Source organism: Pogona vitticeps, chromosome 4 (genome assembly GCF_051106095.1).
Source record: "Pogona vitticeps strain Pit_001003342236 chromosome 4, PviZW2.1, whole genome shotgun sequence".
Classification (NCBI taxonomy): domain Eukaryota; kingdom Metazoa; phylum Chordata; class Lepidosauria; order Squamata; family Agamidae; genus Pogona; species Pogona vitticeps.
In genome coordinates, this window is record NC_135786.1 from 80,283,749 (window position 1) to 80,292,476 (window position 8,728).

Consider the following 8,728-nt stretch of genomic DNA (forward strand, 5'->3'; position numbering starts at 1 on the left):
AATCAGACACAGTCCTACTGCATTAAGTTTTATTTGGCATAAGCTTTTGAGGACTGTAACCTGATTCTTCACATGCATGTTTGAATGGCACAATTATTAAGATATGGACAGAAAAAAAACTTTGCAATCAACAATGGCAATTTCTGCTATTCCAAACTATGAAGGCAATGATTATCTTTTGCTGAATAGATTGAGGGTATATAAGATTTTCAGATTGGTGCATTATTTTCCTATATAATGGCAAATATAGATTTATTCCCCTAGCAACTGCGTTAGAAAAGCAATATGGTCCTGTGTCATTTGTAGATTTTAAAGGAAATCGTATAACCTGTCCATTCATACTCAAGGAAAAAAGTGAGTTATTTTGTATTTATTTTACTTCCTCAAAATGTCAAGATTTAGTACAGCTCCAGCATCAGTTCAACTGTTTCAGTAGAGAAGCTTTATAGCTGCTCTCTGAAATCATAGCACATTCTGACAGCTAATCTGTAAATTCTGGACTGCTAAGTGTTTTGGTCTGAAGATACAGAGAATTTCTATTGCATTGATAAAAGCATTCATCAATACTTTATTATCTTCAGCAATTGCAAATAATTTCTCATGATGAAAGCCTAGGGAACATTTTGAATACAGATTTTTTTTAATAGGTGCAATTATATTTCAATGGCAGTTAGCTAAGTACCTTTTCAGAACAATGAACAAACTTGAGATTGTAAATGATAAAATATCATTGCAAACAGCTTTTCAGTTAATGTGTGAGAGAACGTTTTCCTACAGAGTAAAATAGCTCTGTGACATTGTGGACATAGCTGTCACCTTCATTTGTAGCTGGTTAACTATCTGATTACTCCTTGAGACAATGTATTTGAATATTGCATATTGCAATAGCAGAGAGGGAATACAGGATGATACAGAGACTGAAAATATAAAATTGCTGTGCTACAGTTCAAGATGTGTGCCTTGTTGAAGTGAGTGGGCGCAACTCCATCTGAATCATTAGTTATAGAAATATATTGATATGATTGAATTAATTCTCTGAGCACAATATAATCAGGCAGAAACACCTTTGAAGCATTCAGAAGGATTCATTACACAATGAAGTGGGTTCTTCACGATACAATGAACTGTGGGTTTGGAATCTTTTTTTGCTTTATTTTTGTTATACATTACGATACATAGAATGAATCCATGCTTGTCCTGCCAAAAAGCAGATTAGTTTCCATTCGGTAGCACGGAATGGGAGTTTACTCTTACAACCAAGTGTCCTTTTGGTCAGGACAGAGTGCAGCATACCTGAAAAGGTCAACTCCACTCCTCAAAAGGTGAGGCCCAAAGAAACCAATAACCTTCATCCCACTCAGTGGGAGGAGAAACCCTTCAACCACAGGAGGTAGCCCAGTTGCTTCAAATAATGCAAGGGGGAAAAAAAACAAGTAAACTGTGGGTGGTAAGAAAAATGTCACCCCAAAGATGTATAGAGAGGCAGAAGGGGTGGTGGTGAAGTGAAAATACCAAATGGACAAGTAAGAACAGACTCAGAAGTCCCTGGTTTTCTAATCAGATTAACATGCAAATATTATCCACAATCATCTACAACAAAACAAACTCAAGTGACAGGACATGGAGTGCACCAACCACAGTAGCCAGATTGTCCCTTGTCCAAGAATGGTTGCATTGAGTGGGCCAATCAAAAATGACCCCAGACATCACAAACTACTGTGCTCACTTGAGCTTCAAGGGATACAGATGGCTCAAGGAGTACCTCCAAATTAAGTTCCTGCTCCTTCAGAGGGAGTGGAAACCCCATCTAGAACTCAGCCACAGAGCTTCCATCTTGTTGGGATTCAGCTTCTGTTTGTTATCCTTCATCCAGCCTATTATAGCTTCCAGGCAGCAATTTAGCACCTGCACAGCCTCAGCCAGGTAGCTACAAAGGCACTGAAAGGTACTGTCTCATATTCTCATTCTGCAGAGCTGATCCAAGAAGATACCATAAACAATGATTTCAAAATCCATCAACAGAGCCAGGAGGATTAGCAGGGATGCCCTAGTGCCTAGCAAGGTGACCGAGGAGGGTTCCACCCCGTCCTCAAATCTCAATGGATTTTTCACCATTCAGAACAAGACTGCTGGCCAACAAGTTTGAAGAGGAAGTAGCATGGGCAAAAGAGGTATTTTAGTCTTATTGACTGCAGCATAGTAGGCACAACGGAGAGTCCTTGCTATTTTCCAATTAACACCCTTTTCAATTCCAAAAAATCATCAATGTACTAAATGCAATTATGAAAGCAACTTCATGAATTTTGCAGATAATCAGACTTCGAATTCAGACATTGATTTAGAAGTATTAATTCATTACATCCGTGATGGGTCATTTTGTCTTGGCAGGTGAGTCATTCGTATTTTTGACAGCACAATATGGAAATAATTGGAGGACCTACCCAAAATAATAGTAGAAATGAACAGATGATCTGGCTTGAGTGACAGATTATCTTTTTTGATGGCAAGATATGGAAGATGATGTTCAGATTCCATTACTTATTGGCTGTCTGGTGTCATTTAAAAAGAGATGTTGCAAACAGTTCAATAATGATCAAAATGGCAAGCAAATGGAAAGAACAAAACAAACAAATTGGCATTTATATTATGTTACCTGGGGGGAAAAAATTCTTTAAAGGGATGACATGGTGATTATACAGTGTAGACAGGCAACTGGATAAGCATTAAGCTGATTTAATATTTAATAGTCTGCTTTGCACAATTACGAAGAATGCTGCCAAAGTATGAATGGATTTTAATTGGCAGGCAGTGGAATAAAAAAGGAGCACCTTGCTTTTCATCTGGGCGTATCTCATCTTGTCTTCCCCCAAAAAAGGAGATACATAGAGTAACAGATGGGTAGAATTTGTGAGCATTTTAGATGAGGACTATTAATTCAAATCCAGTCAAATTAATTCCAGTAATCTACATTTACTACATTTTTTTTCTTTATACGGAGAATAGAATAAACTCGTAGCTGTAACCAGACTCTCATCTATGCAAAAGCAAATATAAAACAAAAACACAAGTTTACACATACACCTAGCTTATATAGTAAACACTTTGTGTGAAGTTCTCAAGTTAGAAAATGGAAGGGACATATTGATTTGTACGGATGAAGAAGAGCCCATCTCTAAGAGTGTATAGAACACCTAACACCTGGAATAAGATGAGAAGGACTGTGACTTACCCTGTTTCCCTGGAAATAAGGCCTAACCTGAAAATAAGCCCTAGTATGATTTTTAGGATGCTCGTAATATAAGCCCTAACCCCAAAACTTAAGCCCAAGTTAAGTGAAACCCTGCCGTTCACCATTGTGCAACAACCAGAAGAAGATGACATGACAGTATGTGAATAAATATAGATTGTGGTATATGAAAAAAATAAAAATAAAACATCCCCTGAAAATAAGCCCTAGTGCGTCTTATTTTTGGAGAAACATGGTACTTTCTTTCATGATATTCTTTGCTGAGGCAAACAAACCAGTGTTCCCTAATTATCAACCCTCAGAATAGGGGTGGGCAACTTTCTGACCTCCAGGAGTCTCTCTCTCTCTCTCTCTCTCTCTCTCTCACACACACACACACACACACACACACACACACACTTGGAATTTGATGGGCTGCACCCACACTCAGGTGTCCGCCCAGCAAAATATTTTTTCTTAAAAGAGATTTTTTTTTAATTGAAAAAGCTCCATTGCACCCTCTGTTGGTTGCAGAGAGAAATTTCATCATCTGCAGGCTGTTCCTGATTACTGACTTCCCCCTCAGGCTAAAACAGCTCAAAGAGGTCCAAAACAAATTCATTCCTGTATCCCCCAGCGAAGGAACAATTTGAGCAATTTTTTAAAAAAAAAGTTAACTCAAGCTTTTAAGTTATTTTAAAAAAATTAAAACAGTTGAGGAGGTGATAAGGATCTCTTGGGGTTGCCCAGAAATGAACTTCACTCACTTCTGCTCTAGAAAAAAGTATATGCTCTATGAAATTAAATATAATAGATTTTAATGTACCCTCCAAAGGCATGAAATATACATTCCCAATAATATATATTCAAGTTTATACAAGTAAGTCCTGTAGCACCTAATCTAACATACCTGCACAAGTGCTCCTTTTAAAAGTTAAGAAGATTCTTCTGACATGTTATATGTTAAATAGCCCACCATGTGATACAGCCTTCAACCAGGTATCACAAACCAGACTGTATAATCAGTATGCTATCAGCATCCATTGAACAATGACAACTGATCTGAATTGAATAATAAAATACTATAGAGGCAGAATCTGAATGCCTTCCCCAGCTTTGTTCAGACTTAAGTGTGAGTCATTTTAGCCCACATTGTAATGGAAACGTTCTTTCTTCTTCTTTTTAAACCTTAACAGCAGAAACCCATGCATATCTATTCAGAAGCAGATTCCAGTGTATTCAGTTGGCCTTACTCATAAGTAAGAATGCTGACTGCAGCACTATAAATGCAAAAAAAAAATGCTTCTTATTTCATAATAGCTTTAACAGTAACCTGGTCAAAACAGTTCAAAGCAGAAGAAAGTATATGCTGTTACGTATTTAAAAGCCCTTCAAATTCTCTTAAAGAGTCAAATCTATATTTCAAAGTTGAGTTATTTTCTGATTTTAAAGTTTCATGAGACGAATTTGCACAGGAATCAAATAACTATATAATTATATAATTATAGTTATTTGATTCCTTTGCAAATTCTTGGAAGCATGTTGTGTATATATACAACATATATATATATGGTCTCTTTCTATATATATGGTATATGGCCTATGGTCTACCATGCTTCCCTGAAAATACTCTCTCTCTCTCTCTCTCTCTCTCTATATATATATATATATATATATAGAGAGAGAGAGAGAGAGAGAGAGAGAGAGAGAGAGAGAGAGTCTTATCTATCTATCTATCTATCTATCTATCTATCTATCTATCTATCTATCTATCTATCTATCTATCTATCTATCTATCTATCTATCTATCTATCTATCTATCTATCTATCTATCTATCTATCTATTAATTTTATTTTATTTACTTTATTTATATTGAATATAAGAGATAGATAGATAGATAGATAGATAGATAGATAGATAGATAGATAGATAGATAGATAGATAGATAGATAGATAGATAGATAGATAGATAGATAGATAGATAGATAGATAGATAGATAGATACCATGCTTCCCCGAAAATAAGACAGAGTCTTATATTAATTTTTGCTCCAAAAATACATTAGGGCTTCTTTTCAGGGGATGTTTTATTTTTTTAATGTACAACAATCTACATTTATTCAAATACAATCTTCTTCTGGTTGCTGCACAATGGTGGAGGGTGGAGTTAACTGGGGCTTATTTGGGGGGCAGGGCTTATATTATGAGCATTCTGAAAAATCCTACTAGGGCTTATTTTCAGGATAGGGCTTATTTTCGGGGAAACAGGGTATAAACTATCCTACAAAAACGTTGTGAGAAGAGAACCAAGACAGTTAAAAATGAAGCCTCTACGTGAATATTAAAAATGTTTTGGAAATATGAATCTTGCTCATTGCATTTATGTCTCTAGCCTCACATTTAGACAGATTTGACTGAATCCATTCTATGGCCAAAATCCTGTTGCTCAGAGTAGTAAATTATGCAGTAAATCACACTGGCCCATCGAATCAATGAGGATTTCATGAGTCAACTCTTCTGTGAGTTCTATTGATTCAAATGAAGCTACTCTAACTGCAACTTACTTTAACATAGTAAGCAGCAGTTAGGGTACATCCTTTTGAATCAATAGAACTTATAGAGGAGTTGATTCACCCAATTCCCATTGATTCAGTAGGCCTACTGTAGTGCAATTTACTATGCTCAGCAACAGATTTTAGCCTATATGTAGAAAATAGTTCTTAGCAATGTTCAAAGTTCAGCAAGGAAAACTCGTTATCTCAATCGTACCAAGCCAGATCAATCTGTAACAGTAAGTGCTCTGTCTTGATACAGAACTGTCTGGTTTATTTGCTAGCCTTTAGGTGAGTGGTATTAATTATGCTTGAAATCAATACAGTAACTAGACAGAATGCAGGGTACCATTTGTTTTGGAACTGCCAATAGACACCAAAAGTGCTAGCATAGATCATCCAATTCTAAGCGCCAGTAGTAGGTGTGCACATAATAGCCATTAGAAGATATGGCTGACAGACCAGCTGCCTCAGTTATTACCAACAAAGTGAATCAATTTTAGCAATGTTCTTAATTGTTTGCAATGCTAAATGCCACACTTCTGCCGCACTTCACTGTGTTTTGCTGGGCTGCCCACAGAAAACAAATCCACTGGGGAGCTCTACAGCAAGATTCCCTTTTCAGCTCAACTGACCAAAATCTGTAGAGATTTGTTTAGAGTTCAACTAAATTGATTAAAACATGTGGTATGTTTGTGCAATTGAGTGCCAACCTTGGCTGGCTATTGCTTTTGGAAACTCTCTATTAAGAGGTAATGCAATTCCAGTGTAAATATTAAGGCCCAACTATAAACACAAGACAAAACAAGTGATCTTTGTCTGAGCTTGTCTAAGAAACTATGGGAAGAGAGTACTTTGGTTGACGTTCTTTGGGAAGAAAAAAAACCATAACACTTGACAGTGTTAATAGTGCAATCATGATGTTTGGTTTACATCAGAGGATGAAGCAAGGAACATACCACGCTTTCAGGCAACAGATCTGCTGATGCTTCACATCTGGTCTTTTAGACCAGATGGGTGGGGTATAAATCAAATAAACAAACAAACAAACAAACAAATAAATCTGTTGAAATATGTGCCATGCGCTTCAGTCTAGCCTTCATCTCAGAGATCTGTTCCAAAACAGAGTGCACATCAGCCTTCTCCATTTAGCCTGTGAGTGTGCACTTGCCTGTTAGACCTGAAAAGCCTGTTCAGGTTTTTTTTAGATACAGTTGTGCCCTGCTTTACGATTGCCCCGCATTACGACGATCGGAAAAGCGATTTTAAAACCATGGTCTGAATAGGGGGTTTTCGCTTTGTGATGATCGGTTCCCTGCTTCGGGAACTGATTCTTCACAAAACGACAATTTTCAGACAGCTGTCAAAATGGCCACCAGGTAAATAAAATGGCTCCCCGCTGTTTTCTGGGACAGATTCCTCACTGCACAGCCACTGAAAATGGCCGCCCTATGGAGGATCTTCGCTGGACTGTGAGTTTCCAGCCCATTGGAATGCATTGAAAGGGTTTCAATGCGTTTCAATGAGCTTTTTATTTTTGCATTATGACATTTTCGTTTTACAGCGATTTCGCTGGAACGAATTAACATCGTAATGTGAGGCACCATTATACAAAGTCCCCACTTAACAGTTGTCTCCCATAAAGAGATGCACCCTGATCACATGACTCTGGGCTATTGACTAGTACCTTCATTAAAATTACTGAATGAGAAAGTATGTTAAAGCTTCCAATGGAGTTAAATCCTAAAAGGAAGCAAAGATCCAGAAAGGAAATGGAGCATTTGGAAGAACTGATGATTCAAAACCGCCTTTCAACTTTCAGTTTTGCAATCACACAAGAGACTTGCCTGGCATAACAGCATAGCTGCAACAGCAACAACACTGTGGTATAGATATCTATATTTAATGTAAGCTAAAAGATGATATCAGGTAAATATATGAATCCCAACTCATTATAATCACAGCAAATTTACTTGCATGCCCTTCTCTCTTTGGGGGTGATCTATTTGAAAGTATACCTGAAAACGTATTGTTAATTACCTTTATTAAAGGTTATATTTTGGAGTCAACCTGCAGACACAATAACTCATGTTCAGAACATTTTGTTGCATGTGTAGTGAACTATGAGCTCTCCCTCTTTTCCCTCACCATACATTGTAGCATTGTCTTTTGTCTATTTTATCTTTGAAAGCTCGATATTGCAAACTGCATGCATTAGAGTTATGCACTTCAAAAGACTTCGCCAGGAGCTGGTGGCTGGCATAGAGACCTAATCTGCTTATGGTAGTTCTCTGAGAGACACCTGTGGGAAAACTCTTGGCTAGCAGTCTGTACTAATAAGCATGTGAAGAAAGGGCGGTGAATTCTCCTGGCACTTCTGATGCCAGGTGGTACACACATGGTTCACCTGGTAATAAAAAACAGATGCCCCTTCTCACAGTCTGAAGAAAACTAAGAAATCACTCTGGGGTTTGTTAGACTCTTGTTTAATCTGTAGATGGTAGTCTCGACTACTAAAAGAACTTGGAAAGTGGTTGTCTTTTTGACCATATAGATTGTCAGGGCAAAATACAGATGAAGAGTAGTGATAAATTTGAACTCAGACTACTGCACGCTATTAATAATGGACAATAGTCTCTTCTAGACACAGATGCCTACAAAGCTAGCACTTGCAACTGATATTATGTAAACCCGTAGTGCAATAGTAAATTTTAAAGTGTGGACACTCATTCTGACAATCTCAATGCCCGAATAGCATACAATAATACTGACAAAAATGTTAATCCTTACAAACAAATCAATTTCCCTTCACCAGGAGTAGGTTTTGTATAGCAAATGGGTCTTTATTGATCATTCAGGACCATCACCCTTCAACATTATAACCGTATTTTTCCGTTTATAAGATGGCCCTGCTTATAAGATCCCCCCCTTTTCTAACCCCCAAATTAAG